The 21330-nt window shown below is 37.3% G+C and overlaps 1 protein-coding gene across 1 annotated transcript in view; it reads right to left on the bottom strand.

Annotated features, from left to right (window-relative positions):
* Positions 1 to 4537, bottom strand: part of RASSF6 (Ras association (RalGDS/AF-6) domain family member 6) — a 51659-nt gene extending 47122 nt beyond the window's left edge. The window contains exon 1 of the mRNA XM_012724087.1: positions 4487 to 4537. The gene's annotated coding sequence lies outside the window, so the exon portion shown is untranslated. The remainder of the gene's footprint in view (positions 1 to 4486) is intronic.
* Positions 4538 to 21330: the final 16793 nt, after the last annotated feature.

The raw sequence follows: 21330 nt of genomic DNA, 5'->3' as shown, positions 1-21330 counted from the left end.
AAAATTTGGTTCACTACTCAATACTTTCACATACCTCATGAGTTACTTTTCTGGGTCTGTTACCATGCTGGCACAGGAAGCATAGTCTAGACCTGTATTCCTGAGGCCACTGGGTACTTGAAGTGTATGAAAAGTGTCATAATTTTACAATGAACTAATATGCAGCAGCTAATGTCTCTAGATTTCCCAGTGCTTCTCCCCCCAATTTTTTTGTTCCTAAACTTTTATAGCAAAATATATGTAATTTTCTAATTGCTTATTGCAGTCTCCCTCTATACATGTTTTATTTTACTTGACTATCATTTCCTTTAGAACAGATTATTGCTTATTTCATTTTTGTATCTCTTAGAGTAAGTATATATAATGTATATGTATATATATATACATGTACATATATATATGTGCAAGTCTGTAGGTAAAACAGATATAAAATAATGATATATAGATGAAGAAGGGCAGAAAGAGGAAGTAGTAAAAGTAAAATGAAGTCACAAAATTAAAATTATTTTCTTTTTGATTTTATATGTATTTTCTAAATCATGTACACATTATAAAAGTTACAAAAAGAAAAAAAAATTACATTGGAAGAAGTGGCGATTTCAATTATGAAACAGATTACACCTGCAAGGTAGGTATTTTTTTCTTGAAACTATTGTTTTGGCCTAGAGAAACAATGGAAGTTACCAATATGCATTCAACTCAAGATAACACTGTGCCAAGTACTGACCTGGAACTGTGGAGTATAGAAGAGCAGAGCCATATACAATTACATCTTTTCAAGGAAATGAGACAAACGTCTATAATTCTATACATTATTCACCTACTACTATGTCAATAGATGAATTGAATGTGTCTCATTTTTAAGTGATGAAGGTGTTTGTTGTCTTAGTAGCTGAGGTCCTGGAGACTATAGAAAAAAGAGTCAAGGAAAGGGTGTTCCTGGGAAACGTCTGGCTCATATTTTTCCTAAAGAATGTGCCTTCTTGGCTGAAATGGTCAAACTTGAGAGCTGTAGTATAAAACTACGACTTTACTAAGTAGTACTGACTGCAGTTAGGAAATGCTTGTTTTAAGATGCAATAAAAATATACTACAGTGCTTGAATTTAAGACAGGATTAAAACCAGTTGTGGATCAGACCTACGTGAGCTGTCACTGCCAGCAAGGGCCAGTGTAATCTAATTTGAAATGCCAAATGTTTAATATTCTACTACATATTTACACAATGCCAACACCATGCATATTCTCTCCTGGACTACCATGTGGGAGATGGGGGAGGCAGGAACAGAAGAAGCAAGCTAGTTTTATGCCACTTCACCACTCAAGCCCTCATGTTATCACTCAATCTGGGAGGCTGATGTGCAGTCAATTGCTGGAATCTTCTAGAATTGCTACTGTGGTACAGCTCAAGGGTTCTCTGTTTTATTTGAGTTTCCAAGAGGAAATTCTAAGGTTAACTTTATAGGGACCATGACTCACTTTTCCTGTTCACGTGTTGGCTGCGTATGAATAAGTACGTTCGTTGAGTTTTATTTTATTTATTATTATTAGACCAATGATGAGAAGTTTTCCTTCAGCTACTAAGACCACAAACACCTTCATCACTTAAAAAGGACACATATCCATATTCAACTGAAGGCAGTAGCAGTATTTAGTTTGGTACCTGAGTTGACATTAAGAAGGGATGAACTCACTATATTTGACATCTTTGAAAGTCAGATTAACTTTTGTGCTTTATTTTTTTAAAATTTAAAAACTTACATGAAGTCTATCTCTAACAATTCTAAATTCTTCATCTTCATTGAATTTGTATAAGTAAATTTGAAGCATTAGTTTTCTACTTCAATTAAAACTATAGGAGGTGTCTTATTTTAGGAAGTTAAGCAAGTACCAGATTCAAAATTTTGAATTACAAGTTAAAGTTACATATGGTATTATTTACATATGGGATTATTTTGAGTATAATTAGAAAATTTAATTTTTCTTAATCACGGCTGGTTTTTTAATCTCTTTTTTAATTGACCAAAAACACTGAATAATTTTTCATATGTGGGGAGACTGGGACTGGGCACAGAGGGACCACTGGTCTGGTAAAGAGCTGTGGGTGCTTTGTGCTGTGTGGTGACATCCATTTGGGGGGCTGTAAACCTATTTCCTTAAATCATATGCAGTTTTGCAAGCCAATGTTACCTCAGTAAAAAGGAATAAAAACATAAATAACATTAGAAATATACGTATTAGAAATAAAATATGTATATAAGGTTTGACTAGGAAGGCTTACAATCAGTTATATGTTTAATAAATTAATCTCAGATATAGTTAAATTGATTAACTTCAATTGGGGCTATTAGGCTTTTAGATATAAAACTACTCAGATATACAAACTCAAATAATTTAATAAACATTAACAATATCTAACTGATATAAAAGTGTTTTGTTTTTCTCTTTAAGGAGTCCTCTTTAAGGAGTAGTGGTACTATAATTTATCCCAAATTGGATTCTATTATAAATTTTTAGCTAAGCTACACTAAATATAATTAAACCTGAACAGAAACAGTAATAATTCAGCTAGCTTTGAAATTCTACACACAATTCTCTGATCAATATCCAAGTCAAAACATTGAAGAATTTCAAATTTGCAATTTGAAAAAAGAATCCATTAAAACAATAACAATATTACAATAGGATCAACTGTAAACCATGAAAATTTGGTTTAAGTTAATTAAAAGTTTAATAAAGTAAAAAAATAAAATGCCATCAATGGGAATACTTTGGCAGTCTCTCCTATAAGTTTTTCCCTTCCTGAAAGCTATCAACATTAGTAAAATTAAATATAAACTAAAGCACCCTTTAAATAAAATGCATAAGGTGACCTCCTGTAACTTAAGAGGTGAAAAACAAAAAAACACAGTTACAGTTCCTTTATGTTTCTTATCAATAAATACAAATGCAAGTCTGTCTCACTTCAAACACTACAATATATGCTACAACATAAGTTTACCGATTACATGATCTAATTTTATCAAAATTATTCAAGGGCATTCTCTTGTAAAACTCAAATGTCATGGGTTTCACAATAGGACATTATATACAGCTCTCCTACTGTAAAATTCATTTTTCTTTTTAGAAATTAATAGAGTAAATGTGACTTGTTAAAAATCAAAGGGACTCAGTTGTAAATAACAATGACTTTGTTTCCATTTACTCTACTTGAAAAGTGAAAAGAGCTCAGGTAATTTCAGTGAGGGAAAGGCAAAGTTTGCCCACCTGCCATCTGCTCACCTCTCCAGACCCCACTCTGCAGGTCAGTCCCAGCACCTGCACCCAGTCTGGTCTCCACAGCTCATCTCACCTTGCCTGCTTTGGCTCCTTCAGCAGGGCTGTTTATATCTTCGTGCTAATAGATGGCACCATTTATAGAACACTTACTAAGTGTTTAATTCCTATCAAAGGAATTAGAGTCAGGAATCAGATTCTGATTAGGATATCCTGTTAGGATACTTGTTTTATAGATGACAAACAGGCTTAGAGTAGTTAAGTAACTTGCTGACTAGTAACTGGCAGAGTCCAGGATTTGAATCCATGGCTCTCCTGTTTCATAATTTGTATCCTTAACATATGACCTCTCATTTAATCATCTATGATTATCCTTTTGTTGGTGAGGTCTTCTTAAATTATACCAGATATTCTTTTCATATGGGCGGGAGGGGCATCTGTCATTTTATGGAAACAAAAAACTAACTGAACTTTCAGCTTAAAAGAACATTCAATCTGCTGATTCAATATAATATTGTAACCATAAAAATAGGGAGATGGACCCTCCCTGGTGGTGCAAAGGGTTAAAGCACAGCATTATGAAACCATCCACAGCCACTGCAGCATGAGTTGGATTCCAGCCAGGGAGGTGACCCACGTGGCACAGCAGACCTCTTCTGACCTGCCTGCTGCTGCCCTCAGCAGTGTACTTCAGTCAGTCTGCTTGCTCTGCTCTCTACTCTGATGAATCCTCTCACCCAACCCCCCACCCCCACCTCTGGCCTGTACCCCATTTCTTGAATGTATAAATAAATAAAATATTAAAGAATAGGTAGATGACAGGTGTGTCAAGCCAAAGACTAGCAGCTTTGTGAGGGCAAGCACCTTCCACCTAAGTATTTTTTGAGCTGTCCCTTGAGGAAAGTCAGGCTGTTCAATGGCCATGCACCCTTTGCCCTTCCCTCTCCCACCCCTTCCTCCCCAACACACCCTGCCCCAACTCCCCAGATGCTTACCTTGTCAGGGAAGGACATTCTGAATAAATAAATAAATAAATAAATAATAAGTAAATATTATGTTGAGGTTTCAGGCTGCTCTGATACCTACATTCTCTGGATGCTGCTTTCTAATAATGTGCCTTCAGCTTCACCTCAGGAGTGGAGTTAGAGGGGTTCTCCTGTCTGCCATTTTTCACCTGTTATTCACACTCTGAGCAGGAGGAGCCTTTTTACCTTAGTTGTTGGCAGAACTTGCTCCGGATAGTTGTTGGCTCCTTCCGGCTGCTGGCGAACTCTGTCAGAAAAGTCAGCTCACTCACCTGTCCTGGTGGGGAGCCGCGGGCGGGAGGAGGGGAAGAAGTGCTGGCCTCCTGGCTGGACCAGGCTCCTCCTCTTAATCCTTAAACCCAAGAAGATGTTAATTATTACTCTGTTTCGTTATGCAGGGAAGTGTTAGAAACCTGAGCCACTCCCTGTGCCTCAGTGCATGTTGGGAGTGTTTACTTTCTTTCTCAGAGCTGCAGATAGGAATACTCCTTGCTCCCTGTCACACATCTTGAGAGAACTGACATTCTGGTTAACATTTTATCCACTGATTTGGGCAAATTCTAACCTCTGCTCTCTAGCTTATTCAAACTGTGGAAAAATGGTCTAGAAGAGATGGCACAGTGACACACTGTCTTTATCACCTTTGATTCTTCTAATTGTTTTCTCTTCAGAAATTTTCTTTTCCTTGTTCTTTTGCCACCTCCTTTCCCACAACACTTTTTCACCCAAAGCAGAGTCTCTCAAGATGCACCTAGGTAACCCATAAAAGTTCCTAAATCCCTGAACTCTGGCTCAGCACCTGACTCTGATCTAGTAGGTCAAATAAAGGCTGAAAGAGGAAATGACAATAATTTAGCCACTGCCTACTAAGTTGAATTTGTGAACTTTGATTTATTCAATACCTCCAATTTCAAAAAGGCACTAAAATCTAATTAGATTTATTGGATGACCATTTGGTTATATGTACAAATATTAAATCACATTGCTCACCTGAAACTGTTGTATGCCAGATTTTACCTCAGTTTTTATGAAAAGGAATGGATAAAGGCATTGACACAATACAAAAGCAAAAACAAGACTTACTTCTATGAAAACTATCAAAATGTCAAAACTTTTTATTTTTTAAAGATTTATTTTTATTTACTTATACATACAAGACTGGGGGGTAGACCAGAGGTGCAAGGGGTGACAGGATTCATTAGAGACAGAGTGGGGAGCAGGACAGGTGTCTACTGAAATACACTGCTGAGGGGAGCAGTGGGCAAGACAGGAAAGGTCTGCTGCACCATGTGGGTCACTTCCCTGGCTGGGGATTGAACGCGTGTCACAGTGGCTGGCAATACCTTGATAGCACTGAGGCTTTAACCCCTGTGTCACCAGGGAGGCACTCCAAACTTTTCATTTTTATTTAAAATTAAGTAGTATCTGTACAAAAATATGTTTGGGGGGCACTCAAGACTTAGAGACCCTCAGATGACTGCTGTAGAATAGAAAGTGCTTTTATTGCTTACATGCACACATACATTTTTTAGTGTTGTCGGTATTTTATCAATTTCTTAAGAAATATTGATAATTTTTTAGAAGCTATCTTTATAAATACAAACCTCAGTGTCCTCAAAAGGAATTAAGTAGTTTCTGCAATGAATTCAGTAAAGTAGCTTTCTGGTGTTTTACATTTATATTCAAATGTCAAAGTAACACAGTATTGCATTCATTTATAGATTACCTGTTTGGTATAGTAAGGATTCTATATGTTCAAAAGATCGGTTCACGATTATTTCACGATGTGTAATACTAAGAAACATTAGCATTACAATTCTTTGTGCTATTTCAATAAATTGAAAAGAATTAGGGAAAGGAGCTCATTGGATTACAATCAAAGCTTCCATAACCTCAGATATGAGGCGTGTATCACTTAATGATACTTTCAGTACTAGTGTGCTTACTTGTTACCCCTCAGCCCTGGTTTTGTGATTGCTGATATGGACCGACCTTTGAATGATGACTAACAGGACCTACCGTATTTATAGTTCCTAGTTCCAAGGATGTCTTTGTAAAATCCACCTTCACCCTCCTGGTCTGCTATCTGTGGAGATAATTTTTTTATTATCGGTATCAGGACAGCCTGGTTTTGCATTTTTTAATCTGCGGCATTTTTGAAATCTTTATTTTGATGATTATTTCAACTGGTTTCCTTTCATGAGAAGCTCAGCGACTCCTTTTGTTTCTGAATCATTACCCTTTTGTACCTTTGTAATTTTTATTTTGTTATATGTATTTTCCCCATGTACTATATGGAAAATTTAGTAAGCTCAGGTCTGTAGAGGAATAAGAATTTGAAAAACAGACAGGTAGAGGGAAAAATAATGACCTACAATTTCAACTCTCAAACATAGCTACTACAAACAATTTGGTGAATGTCTTTGTTGACATAGTTTTTCTATGGACATTTACCAAAATGTTATTACATTTAACTTAATGTTTTATAACCTGCTTTTATCACAAAACATACTATGAACAATTTGCCATATGTCATTTTTTTTCCTGCAATGCAATTTTGACTAGCTGTACTGTGTAACAGCATATGAATATATCATTAATCAGTTCCTTATTATAAAAAAATTTACATGACTGTAATAAAAACACTACAGTAAATATTTATACAGGACTGCATACAGCCATGATTATGTCTTTTAGATACTTCTCAAAAAATGAAGTTGTCAAATGAAGAGAATGTACATTTTTAAAGAATTTTGGGGGAGGGCTGGGGATCAAAAATGGCAGGGGAGGGAGTGCACTGGGCTATGGTGATGGCACCTGGGTGATGTGGTGATGGGAAGCCCACAGGGATTACCACTGAGATGGAAAAAAACATGTAAAAATAAACCATTATTTAAAAAGAATTTTATACTCTTTGGATACCTTCCACATTCCTTTTCTTCTTTTAAATAATTACCAATTTGAAAGATTAAAGCACATCTTATTTTTAAAAAGAATATTATTTATTTTCTCTAAAATTGAATTTCTTGGTAGACCTAATTTGTATTTTTGTCCTTTTGTTTATTGTACGCTTTGCTAATTTTTCCTGTATTGATTGATAGAAGCTCTTTATATATTATGCACATCAATTCTTCATCATATATGCAGTGATTATACATCCCAATGTTGTTTTAATTTTGTTTGGTAAGTTCTGACACAGAAAAGCTTAAAAATTTAAATAGTCATCCTATTATTTTTCTTTATCATTTACACCTCAGTGTTAAAAAATACTTCCACATTCTTAAGCTAGCAGAAGTGAACAGTTTATTTATTTAGGTATTTATTTAATTCAATCTATTAATCTAGCTGGACATTATGATGTCAAAAATATTTTAAAATAGAACATTTTTTTTGTAAATTATTGGTCTATTAAAAAAGTTATATTTATTAAATGATTATATATCATAAACCCTATGAGGCAAGGACTACAATTCTTTTTTTTAAAGATTTATTTATTTATGCATATGGAACTGGGGTACAGGCCAGAGATGCAGGGGCGGTGAGAGGCTTCACCAGAGACAGAGTGGGGAGCAGGACAGGCCAACTGATGAAGTACACTGCTGAGGGGAGCAGCGGGCGGACCAGGAGAGGTCTGCTATGCCACGTGGGTCACCTCTGGAATGGGGATCAAACTCATGCTGAAGTAGTTTTAGCTTCTTCGCGCTGTGCTTTAACCCGCTGTGCCACCAGGGAAGGCCCTTATTCTCTATTTTATGCCCAAACTATAACACAGTATCTGGAAGTCTTATGACTGATCTTTTGTTTCTCTCCTTCCTCTCACTGCAAGTCCTTAGTCTGTGTGCCTCCACCACCCTCTAGATCAGGTCAGTGTTAATTCTTGCTGAGATCCTACAAATGGCCTTCTCATCAACCTCTCTGCCGCCACCTTTATTTCATACTGTCCTTTCTCCACTTGTAGTCAGTGTGATCTATAAACAAAATCAGATATTTTCTCTGCTGAAACCTTTCTTTTGGTTGCCTCTCTCCCCCTTCTCCTGGCTTCTGAGTCTACACCACCTTGCCCTTCCCTAGGTTTTGCACCTTTGTGATTTTCTGCTCCCTGTACTGACTCTTTACATGGCCCCCTGGTTCCATTGGTGTTGCTGGAACATGCCAAACTAGTTCTTGCCTCGTTGCCTTGTAACAGCTATTGTTTCTGCCAAAAAATTCTTCTCTTGTCATACCTAATTTCCTTTCATTTTCTCTTTCCTCAAATGTTACCTCTTAAGGGAGGACTTCCATCATCATTTTATACACACAAAATCTTTCTCTATTGTAGTCCCTATATTGCACTAATGGCAATTATTACTATCAATATATTTTATTGTTTTATATATATTGAATATATATTGTTAGGTAAGGGCTGTGTATTTTGCATCTCCTTGCATTAAAACATCAGCCCCAAGTGAACAGGAACTTTCACTTTTAGGTCTATAACTCTGTCCTTAGTGCCTTAAACTGTGTCAGATCTGTATCAAAGGCTTAGGAAACTTTAGCTTATGAACAAATAATGGTAGCTTAATAATATATGCACAATAAATACATACAGATACTACTTTTTCCTGATTTAAAATGATCCTTTTGTCAAGTACTAAGGCAATAAATGCAGTTTTGGACTTGATTCAGACCTAACTATCTACTAGAATCAGTTCTATATTATTATGACTTTATAATAGCACTTGATAGCTAACATTACAATATAATCATCTTTTCTAAAATTTCCTTGATTATTCTAATCGTGTATTGTAACAAGTAGCCGCTTACTATAGAATAACAATAGCTTACTTCATATTAAGTGATTTCTCCATTTATTAATGTTTTTGGAATTTGTTCTGAGTCAGCAGGCTAATCTATATCAGGAATGGATGACTTCAGTTCAAGGGGAGAAAAACTCTGAAAAGTAGAGATTTTTCTTGCTTAATGCCATCTTTTAGCATGAATGGAATGCTTAATGCATGGAAGTAAGTACTGAATTGACTGCAGTAATCTGATTTGTTCCCCTTTCCTTAATTTGTCCTTAGTTGTCCCTTGCATGGACTTTCTTACACTGCATCTGAAGTAGGTCATGTAACTTATTTTGGTCATGGGTCAACTGATACAAAACAGAAACTTTAATATCATTTGTATGTTGAGTGTGGAAACAACTTAAATCCCCCAAACAGATAAATGTATCAAAAAGTTGTGATATATGCACACAATGAAATACTACCTAGGAATCAAAAAAGTCAAGTTTGTGTCATTTGTGGCAACTTGGGATGGAGCTGGGAATGATTATGCTAAGCAAAATAAGTACAAAGTAAGAGGTAAATATAAAGTAGTTTCACATATGTAAAATATAGAGAAACAGAACAGAGGATCAAGAAAAAGACAAAACTTGCGATCTGGCCACAGAGCTGAAGTATATAACAAGGAAGGGTGAGGGAGAGTGTTCAAGGCGGAGATGGAAGAACTCAGGGGGCTATGGTGGTGGCTCCTGGGTGCTGTGGTGGTGGGAGATCTATGGGGACTATACCTGATGGGAGAAACCAATTACTGTACAAAAAGAACAAGGATAAGAAAATACATAAATAAATAAAATCATGTGTGTACTGGGGTTTGAACCACTCTCTACACAATCTTGGGCTAGCCTGTGAGTTGATGAGTGACTCCTGGCCTATCTGCCCTGTTGTTAACTTGCAGCTGACTAGAGATTAATAGAGAAGTTCAACCCAAAACAGTAGAACTGCACAGATGAGCACGGTCCATATTTCCAGCCTACAGAACTGTGTACTGTATCAGTGGTTGCTCTGTCAAAAAGCAGATGATATATTTTAGAGCACAACCTATCTGATACTTTGTGTGTTTCTCCCCACATGTATATATGCAAGCCCATATACAAATGTACACATACATTAATACATTGTTCATTGAAAAGCAAGAGAAATTTCTCAGATACAATGTGCATGTATCTGAGAAACAAAACAGAAAAGAGCCAGACCAAAAAGACAAAAGAGAGTAACTATTAGATTGACTCATAATTATAGACCACTAAATTAATACTGAAAATATTGAGAGGTGATTATAACTTGAAGAAAATACATGGCCATAAGGAATTATCTGCGTTTAATACCATGTGACCCAATTGCAATGGATCACTCAAATCAGTTAGTTTCATGGCCTCACACCTTTCTGTCTCACACCTTTCTGATGTACTTGACATCTTGGTTACACACTAAATGAAGTAAAAGGGAAGCAATGAGAGGACTCCCAAGGAAAGTCTAAGCAGAAATGGCCGTACAGGGAATTAAGGCATCCAGTAGGAGACAACATGATAAATTACCTTTTCAATATATAAAACTTGAAATAAACATATTTTACACTTAGGAATTTTTACCATAAAAATCTTAATGAGGCCCTCCCTGGTGGTGCAGTGGGTTAAAGCACTGCACTGAGAAACTAAAACCACTTCCGCATGAGTTCGAACCCCGCCTGCCCCGGGGGTAACCACATGGCGTGGCAGACCTCTCCTGACCCGCCCGCTGCTCCCCTCAGCAGTGTACTTCGTCGATCTGCCTGTTCTGCTTCCCTCTCTGTCTCTGGTGAATCCTCTCACCCTCCGCATCTCTGGCCTGTACCCCAGTTCTGTATGAATAAATAAATAAATCTTAAAAAAAAATTTATTAAAAAAAAATCTTAATGAATTACAGTAATGATAACGTTAATTCTCTGGGGAAAATTTCAACATTGCTTGAATGGGAAGCATAAACCATCATTTCCTGTTTAGATTAAAGGGCATATTGCTTTCTAGGAAAACAAAGACTTCAGAACTTTGATTTTCTAAATTTTTTGTTGTTGAGAAAAATAAGTTAAAGAAGGAGAAAAAGAAAAAATTCCCCCTAAATTTTAATTAAAACTGCTTTATTGATGTCCAGTTCACTTAAAACACTTAGTAATCAATAGTTTTTAAAAGCCTTACCTTTCTATAGTGACACTGACTTTTGATTCAGGCTCTGATTTGTCCTAAAGGTGTGCGTAACTGCCACAAAACTGTTACAACTTAAACACTGAACAATAACTATATTAAAGGTTATAAAAATCATTTCCATTTCTATGGCATTTTTGGTGAAAAATTATCATGAGGGCCATCTGACTGGAACATCTGTTATCCCACTGGTCAGTGAGCACCACAGTGGATTTGGCTGATCTAATTGTCTAGGGTCTCACATCCTCCAAAAGCTGTGTGCTTGGTTGGAGAGGATGCCCTACCATGGTCAGGAGTCTATGAGTCTGATGAGCCAGTGAAGTCTACGAGTAGCTGAGCTCTAAGGCTAGGGGTGAGTGTGTAGCTGTGCTTTCCTGTAGAACCGTCACATTTGTTCTGAATACCCATTTGTTCGATGCCACAGGCTTACATTTATGAAATCGTTGTCACATCAACTGTCAACACATCCATAAATCTCAGAAGTGTTTTCCATGATCTTTTATAATCCTGTCTGCATTCTGCCCACATGGGAATCCTAATTATTCTATTATCTTTGCCAATACCCTAATTCTATTAGGGTGATAATGGCATCTATTATGATTTTAATATGCGTTACCTAATGAATCATATTGTTGAGTGTATTTCATATGATTGTGCTTTTGTGAAGCACAAAAGATGTTATTTGGAAGATGTTTCCTAATACCTCAAGAGCTTTCTGGTGAAATCAGAGGACATTGGGAAATGTAATTTTTCAGTATTATGTAATGAACAGTGTTAACATTTGTAAAATCTGCATAACTCATTAAATTAATATTTCCAAATGACTGATACATAATGTCACAAGATTATACATGGATAAATGAACCATTCAAAGATCAGCATACTTTACTATAAAAGAGTATAAAATATTCATTAATATGATTTCAGATTCCACATTGTAACTGATTTCTAAAAAATTGCCACTTGATGAACTTTGGTTTAGAATCAAAGGCAAATATCCACAATTTTTTATCCTAAAATTAAAAAAAGATAAGTTATGAGAATATTCCTTTTTATAGCTTTATCTATGCATGATACCAGTTTTTGTAAGTATTAAACAGATTAAATGCAGAACAGATTGTAGAATTCAGATGATTTCTACTAAGCTAGATAATAAAAACATTTGTAAACTGTAAACAATGTATTTTCAGTACAATTTTTTGGTGTGGAAAATAGTTATTTTTTTACAAAATATAAAGTTAATGTGTTGAGTATTTAAAAATAAATTTATAGGTGAATTAATCTTTCCCTTAAGTTAAATTTCTAACATGGTAAAGAATGAAAACTATAAACCACATAGACAGTAGTTCTTTGGTTCTTCAATAATTTTGCAGACTTAGGAGTGAAGCTACCAGAGGAGAGGTGGAGGAGGGGGAGCAAAGACAGGAGGGAGCACAGCGGACTGCGGTGGAGGACTCAGGTGTCGTAGTGGATGGGGTGTTGCAGTCCTTACACTGAAGGGGGTGAGCCCACCCTTTACTTATACATAAGATACATAAGTCAATGTTACCTCAACAACAACAACAATAAATAAATAAAATCAAACCAATTATTTAACATTAAAAGAAAAATTAAAAATTATTCATTTTGAATTTTTTTTCCTCCAATGTTGCCCAAGAGTCCCTTTTAGTCATTTTCCAAAGCATAGACGTACTTCTATTTGTGTCTGTCCATTTAAAGGACAAATGTAAACTTTAGGCAACTAAATTAAACATAGGCGGGGAAGAGCAGAGAAATCTAAGCCAAAGCAATAACTTTCTAGGTGGATGGATGGAGAGATAATGATGAGAAACGACAGGTAGTCAGGCCAGGATATCTCCATACTCTGCAAGGTCATTCAGCACAACTTCTGTGTTTGGCAATTGTGGCTTTGCTGTTCTCTGCCAAGCTTTATTTTCTTAGCATCTCTTTATAGACTATTAACTTACAATTGATCTATTTTCCTAAAATATTGTGAATGTATTGGAGGCAGCATGGCACAGAATAGTTGCATCTTTGAAACGGAACAAGTTCTTGGCTTGATTCTTAGCTGTGAAAATTAATTAACACAACCTACATTATTGCATTCTTATTCTGTTCCAGGTAAGGCACCAACTTATGATCGTGAACAAAGGTACCTATAATACTTGATTTCATTAGATATCAGGATATCAAATAGCAGAGAGATATTAAAGTTGACATTAATGAATATATAATTACACAATGAGAGAAGTTCTAATTATATTGTAAGTTAGTGGAGTGGAAGGAAGAACATTATAATTAGAAGACATATCATGTGCAAAAGAAATATGACAGGAAGGAGCCGGGGAATTTGAAGACTGAGAAAATTTCAGTGCAGTTGGATTGAAGGCTGGGAGAGGAGAAAAGAAGAATTTCCTTTTCTATAAACTTTTCCTCAATTTCCTTTTCTGTAAACTTTAAGAAAAACTATGTAGGCTGATTACCTTATGGATTATTGAGACCACATAATATTGTCTAACCAGTGAGTGTAGTCACTCATTAAATGGTGACTACAATTACATTAAACCACTGCTGCAGAGACAAAGACATGACTTGCATCACATCCCACATTTCTCTTCCTTTTAGCACTGTGATCATGCTAGCTTTGCACAACCCATTCCTGGCAGACAAGCCTCCATCCCTGTCATTCCATAGACCAATTCCCTTAGAGGGGTAGTGGGGGTGAAATGTTGGGAAGGTGTGGCTGAAAGGAAGGAGGGAAGTAGTCAAGGAAACTTGATGTTGTAAACGTTTTCCCCAGATATATCTTGAAATGTGACATTCCATTCACCTCATCATTTCCTATCCTACAGACAGAAGTTTCAGCCTCCTAACATGTTCCTACAAGCAAAGGTCTGAACAGGGACAGGGCTGTAGAAAAATCTTTTACTAGTATCAGAGGAATTGAGTTGAATTGCAAAAGAAAATAGTCTTGCACACCCAGTGCCTTTTAAATGAGAAGGCCCTAGCTATGGGGTGGCAGTCTAATCCCTGCTGACTAGTGTTTTCTCAGGGTCTTAGTTTCCCCAGCTGTCGAACAGGAATAGTGATGAAGATGGTAACGTATTTCCAAATTGTTCAGTTGTATGGAAGTTATTAACAAAATAGTGATATTATCTTTTTCTGCTTCAAAAGGACACTGTTAGGTCAAATAAGCACCACATTTATGAAATGATTTTATAAATATTGAAGGGTCTGGGATTTTCCAGGAGGGTCTTCTTGCTAAATATCCTGTTTGATTCCTAAAGGAGTGGTCAACCTTCTAGTCACTGCACCCTGCCCGGGAGCCCACAGGGTAGTGACTCATGTTCTCTAGGTTCAGCTGGCCCCAGGCACTGCATACCAACAGATCAACAGATCGTGGCTGGTAGCTTCAGTGTACATCAGAACCACCCTGGGACTTGCCGGAACATGGGCTCCTTGGTCCTGCTCCCAGATTTTGAGTCACTGTTTTCTTCGTGAAATCTGAGCACTGAGCATTTCTAAAACATTCCCAGGTAATGTTAATGTTGCTGGTTCAGAGATTAGACTTATTTTTTCAATTAATAATTTTTATGGAGATAAACATTTGTTTATAATGTTATGTAATTTTCAGGTGTACAGTATTATAATTCAACATCTGTGTACAATACATCATCTCCATCCACCAAATCTCTGATTTCCATCCAGACTTTAGAATAGAGTCTTTCCATGACTAGGTACAAACAACAGGGTTCATCTATTGCTGCTGAACCCCATGACCAGGCTTGGGCTCCCACACCTGAACATCCAGAGCCCCTTTGATAGATGAGAGAAAGATGGCCTAAAAGCAATGGATGAGAGTAAAGGGCCTTCTTCCCCAACCGATTTTTGCTTTTGCATACTATGAGAACTGATATTTCTTCTCCCTAGAAAATGGTGATTAACTCTGTATAGGAAAGAATTGGTTTAGCTATTTCATTGCTTTCTCAGGTGAAGAAAGAGACTTAGTTATTTGATGTAGTCCATGATCCTAAAACTTCAACATAGCCATGGGGTACCTCTTAAAAGCACAAATTCCTCACCCCTACACCTTTCCATCTCTTCACAGAAATACTTACGTATTAGTTCTAAGTGGTGTACTAAACATTCAAATACCTAGATGATATGACTGTGGGTAGTTGGGGGACCACTTTGAGAAATGTTTGAATAGATAACTTGCCCAAATGGACCCAAATATAGTATAGATGAGACAGTCATGTCCAAAGTACTGAAATGTCTCTGATGAGCGCATACTGTATGCAAGCAATGTTCACAAGATGGATAGAGTCCCCACATGCTTTAGAGGATAACATGCTGTCTCTACATGAGGCTCATGAAAGGGTATTGAAGTGAGTCATGTTTTGCTATGCTTCAATTTCAGCCACTGCTTTTTATGAAAATGACGATAATGGGCATTAATTACAGATATGAAATTAACAGCAAGTAAGGAGTACTTTCTCTAAGACAACCCAATTAAATGCTACATAAATCCATATTATATGTATTGCTCATAGAATTTAATTAACACTATTCAATACAAAGTAGTACAGTAATACAGTGCAATACAAAGCAGCGAAGGTAAGATTGAAGCTACCTCACCTCACGCCTTGGACTGTGGCGCCCTCTAATGGCATAAAGGATTTTTCCCTGAGGCTGTGTTTGCCCTTTCTATTAAGAACTGCCAACGAATAGAAAGGAGCTGAGGCTCACCTGACTGCTTTTTTAAATACCAGACGTGATGAATTAGGAGAAATTACATGCGCTAGTGATAAAATTACTAGTCGTGCTGTCTGTTTTATTGATTTTTCATCATATTCTTTGGTTCCTGATTCTCCAATCTGCATATAGAGAAATGGAATGGCAAATACAGGAGAGTTAGAAACAAACCATATATAGGATTAATAAATGGAAAATAGAACATAATAGGAAAAATCTTTATCTCTACTATAGCGTCACTTCTCCATGGCTGGAAAGAATTGGCTCCTCTGCTGTTTGGGGATAGGAAGGGAATATTAATGTTTAAATTAAATTAAAAATATATACAAATAAACCTAAAGAAGAAAGAAAATAAAAAAATTACTTTGCAAAATGTGTGCATAAGTATAGTTCCGTCAATTCGTATTTATTGAGCACCTATTATGCTTCGGACTCACATGCACCAAGTCATCTCATTTTTGAGTAAGTCACTTACACACTGGCAGAGGACGAAGAGTGTTTTCTTGGTGCCAGGCACTGTGTTAAGTCAGAGGAGCTCAATGTCATGAATGGCTTCCTTCATCTCCTTTCTGGAAAGTGTGTCTTCTGATTGGACACAATGTCCTGCAGGATCTCATACCAGTGGATCGAAATCAGGTGGTGCACTTGGGTGCTCCTTGGTACTTGCGATGGTAATATCAGGACAAGTGCAACAAGTCTGGTTTGAGAAGTGCTATTTACAGTTTGAACACAAGTTTCATATCCCAGGAAGCCTGTGAAACACGTAGAAATGTCAGCAGAAGAGAAGGGAAATCTACAATTGCATTCCTAAGACCAGTTACAGCGGTGGAGACTATACCTCTTCTCATTTAACATCTCCCAAATTTGCCCCAGGAATAGAGAGGCACCAAGAATTCTGGAAGAGCTGGCCCTGTACAAATGTGACAGTTTGGGGCAGACTCAGTAGACGTGGGATGTGTCCCTGATTTTACAAGCAGATGGCATTCAGTATAGACCCTCCAACAATTTCCTCAGCTGCAACTGCACCTCCCGCAAGTCCCATTCATAGCCCATGGCTGGCAAGGTGGATGTTTAAAGATCCATTTGACAACTCTGATGGGTCATTGCAGTTCTAGTCATAGTCATTTATATTCTTAGGGTTTAGTAGACTCACTAGGAGATTTCGCTGCAGATTTATTTAGCATGTCTTCTCTTATTTGAAATTTAAATGCTCTTAAATTTTAATTACTCTAAAAATCTAATGATAACATTTTCTATCTTTTTAAAAACAGATTTATTTATGAATACAGAACTGGGGGACGGGCCAGAGGTGCAGGGGCAGTGAGAGGATTCACCAAAGACAGAGTGGGGAGCACAACAGGCTGACTGAGGAAGTACTGAGGGGAGCAGCCGGCGGGTCTCTGGAGGTCTGCCACGCCATGTGCTGGAGGTCACCTCACACATGCTGAAGTGGCTTTAGGTTCTTAGTGCTATGCTTTAACCCGCTGCACCACCAGGGAGGGCCCTCCTATCGTTTTTAAAGAAAATTTACATAGGACACATTTCTGCTATCAGTATTACTAACTCAAGGCAGAGGCATATATATTTTTATTGTATTATTTTCTTAAATTTTATTGAAGTAGTATTGTTTTATAATGTTCTGTAGCTTTCAGGTTCACCTTCTTGTGCTAAGTGTTCATGGCCAAAGCCTCCTTTCCACAGCTCACCATGCAATTCACCCCTTTTTTCTGAATTGCCATCCCTTCCCCCTTCCTGCTGGTAACCCCTCTTTTGTCCTCATAGTGGTAAGAGTTTGTTCTTATGTTGCTTGTTTACCAGTTTCATTTGCTTATATTTCACAGAGAAATAGGGTGCTTGTCTTTCTCCATTTGATTTATTCACTTAGCAGAATATTCTCTAGGTCTATCTGTGCTGTTGCTTCTACGCAACATTATTAAGTGGCCCAACACAAAATCACCTCATCTCTTGAAGACATCCAATCAAGGGCAGATCCCTGCTTCCTAACCCCTGCCCCGTTCCTGACACAAACTCCAGTTGTAAAATAAGCTCTTTGGAAGGACCTCTGAGGAGACACCCCCTCCCAGGAGAGCTTCTCCCTCACTGTCACGAACAACACAAACAATGTCTCTACTCTAGCTGTGTTCATTAGTGATCACTGGCGACTTCACTCCACTTGTTAGTAATTTTAGTTTAACTTCACTGGAAAATTGAAGACAGAAGCTGACTTGTCTGCGCCTAACTTTCTAGGTTAACTTTTTCTAACTTATATGTCTCTTCTGATTTATTAATTTTTCACTGTACTTACTACTCTTCAGACAAATGACCCACAAAATCTTTGCAAATGCTTGACAATCACTCCCCTCCCCCAGTGTGTTAGTATCTTTATGCACATAGAGGAGTATATATTTAGTTCTTTTTTTATTCAGTGCTACATAGAACTGCTCACAGAGAGATGACAACCCAGGTTGTCTGGTATCATCTTGCTTTTGCTTATAAGGCACTTGAAACTTTGAGATTTTCTCCAAACCTGAACACAGTTGATCCTGTGGGAAAGCAGAAAGGCCAGTGAGAAAAAAAAGCGGGAAACACCCAGCGATGTTAAGGGAACTCAGGTAGGTAGCAGGGGCTGTGGAGTCCATCAGCTTTAGGATGGGGAGTCAAATTTTGCAGCTGTGTGTACATGAAGTCAGTGGAGAGACTCAGTCATGGTCTAGATATGCAGTTCTCTGGATTTCTAAGGAAAACTTCATGGGGAAACTGGCCTTAATTACAACGAGGACAAATCAGTTAGTCATGTCTTATTTCTTAACGTAATTTCCTGATATTAAACTAAAAGTTTTCTGTGACTGATAGCACTTCCCTCAAATTTTCAGATTTCCTCAAGTTTGACTTATTTTGTGTTTTACCTAGTTGTCCCCATTGGTGATTATCTGTATGACAGATTCAGTGTGATATTAGCCTATCATGATGAATTTCAAATGACAAAATCTAAATAAGCACACAAAAGTCTATCACCTTTTTGGTCAGGACACACACAACCCTCTATCTTGGTCTTCAGGAAGATGTCCTCAATGAGGCTTATAATAAAGCTACAGCATCCAAAGTTATCATTTACCGTACATCAAAGCATACAGTATTGGTATGAATACATTATTTTAGAGCTTTCAGTTGCAGAAACCTTGGGGTTTACCTGTAGGTATTTCCATAAAGGAAATTTAGAAATCTGTTGGAGAGGAAATAGAAGAAACAAATGATAGCGCATTTTGACTTTGCCCCATGATCTCCCAACCTTCCTCTAGATGGCGGTATTGAGCTAAAGACATGGGCCTGGACTGTTCACTGGGTTGAGAGGGTGGTCGTCGCTGAAATGCTTAGCCCACCACTCAGTAGCAGCGTGATTTTATGCAAGGTATCTAACCTCTCCATGGTTCAGCATTTTAATTTGTAAAATGAAATTAGAATTTTCTTTGTGGAGCTGTGATAAAAAGTAGAATGATGCACATAAAACACTTAGCATAGTGCTTGCCAGCTTGTAGTACTTGGAACAATATATTTGCCTGCGCAGTTGTCTTCCGATAGACTCGGAGACGTAACTCTCATCTGCTGGAAAATCTGCTTTCTGCTCAGTATGCTTTGGAGGTTGTGTTTCTCATCCTTGGCCTATTTTTGCCAGTTACTGAATTCACTGTAAGATTCAGACTGGCTCAGAGGTGCTAGCCTGACACTGAGACGTGATGTGCTAATGTACGTCATGGTATAATGTTCCCAAAGAAGCCTTTTGGTGTTCTCACTGGGGAATTTCCTTTGCTCTGTGAATATCATGAAGTGGTTGGAGAACCAGCAGTATGGTCCAGGTGTCTATAATCTCCAGTTAGGAAAATTATCAGATTAGTCCTGCTGAATTTATACAAACCAATGATATTCTGGTTATGTCTTGTCTCCATACAGCAGCTCAAATAATTGAGAAGTTGAATATACTCACATAGCAATGATGAAGTGAAGTGGTTTTTTTTTTTTTTTTGGCCTCTAACTATTTAAATTTAACTGACCTCTGTAAAAGACACTGGAGGATTAGAGGATGAGGAGCAAAGGAGGGCAGGTAGAAAGGAGGTAAATTAATACTAGTTAACTCCCAGGAGGGCAAGTAGAAAGGAGGCCAATTAATGCTAGTTAACCCCCAGGTGAAGGCTGAAATCAGAGGTTGGGCTGCATTCCTTTGGTAATAGTTGTGTACAACATTGTGTGAATTTTGCATAAAAAACTCTTGGGTTTTCAAATTTATGTGTCTTATGTATTTACAGAAATGGCAAGCTTGATGAGTTTGAAATGTCCAATGTGTTTATATGGAACCAATTAGATCAAGAAACAGATCTTTAACTTTGGAGACAGCTGTCCTTAACAGCCTACTATTCAGATATGTGACCATGGAAAACTCTTTGACATCGTCAGCCTTGATTTCCGAATATGAGAAAAAAGAACAGCAATATTTTCTTTGTAGAGTTTACAGAGTATACAGAAAGAGCAGAAATAATGTTTCGTATAGTATATAATAGATATGAAAAATACAAAAAAAATCTTATAATGATTCACTGAACAAGTACAGTTGTAAGGAAAGATGGGTATAATACAAAGCATGTCTGAGCTTAGTATTCCATGACTTGCTATTGAATGTGCATAATCATTGATCAGAAAGCCATCTCCAGCCACAGGCACTCAGGGCTTCAGATCTAAAACTGAGCATTTTACATACTTCCTAGTGTCATTGAAGAGAACAAATAAACTGGAACCGTCACCATCAGCACACTGAATCAGTGTTTCTCAGTCTTGTCTGCACATGGTAATGATTTGGGAGTTGTAAAGAATTTCATTGTTCTGAGAATCCCTCAGAACAAATTAATCAGAAGGTCTGGGGCTGGACCCAGCTCCAGTGTTATTTTAGAGTCTAGAAAATTCCAAGGGCAGCATAGGTGGAGAATTATTGCTTTAATTCTTTGAAGCTGGAAAGTGAATATGAACCACTGGCTGTCTTGCTGATCCCAAGGATTTCTGGTCCTGATCCCAGGTCTGGGTGGGAGCTGAGCGGTTGTGTTTCCCAGCATGCTCTTAGGAGACCCCAGTGCTGGTTTCTGCACTACGTCTTGACTAGCCAGCCTTGAAGCTGCTTAGTTCCCTTCGTTGTCCAGTTTTGAGGGGAAAAAAAAATTATAAAGCACATTTTATTTTCCCAGGAATTGACTTTTCCAGTTATTGAAATATAATTGATACACAATACTAT

This window comes from Condylura cristata, unplaced genomic scaffold, assembly GCF_000260355.1.
Source record: "Condylura cristata isolate star-nosed mole 26May11 unplaced genomic scaffold, ConCri1.0 scaffold00012, whole genome shotgun sequence".
Taxonomy (NCBI): Eukaryota; Metazoa; Chordata; class Mammalia; order Eulipotyphla; family Talpidae; genus Condylura; species Condylura cristata.
This window is presented reverse-complemented; position numbering and strand designations above follow the sequence as displayed.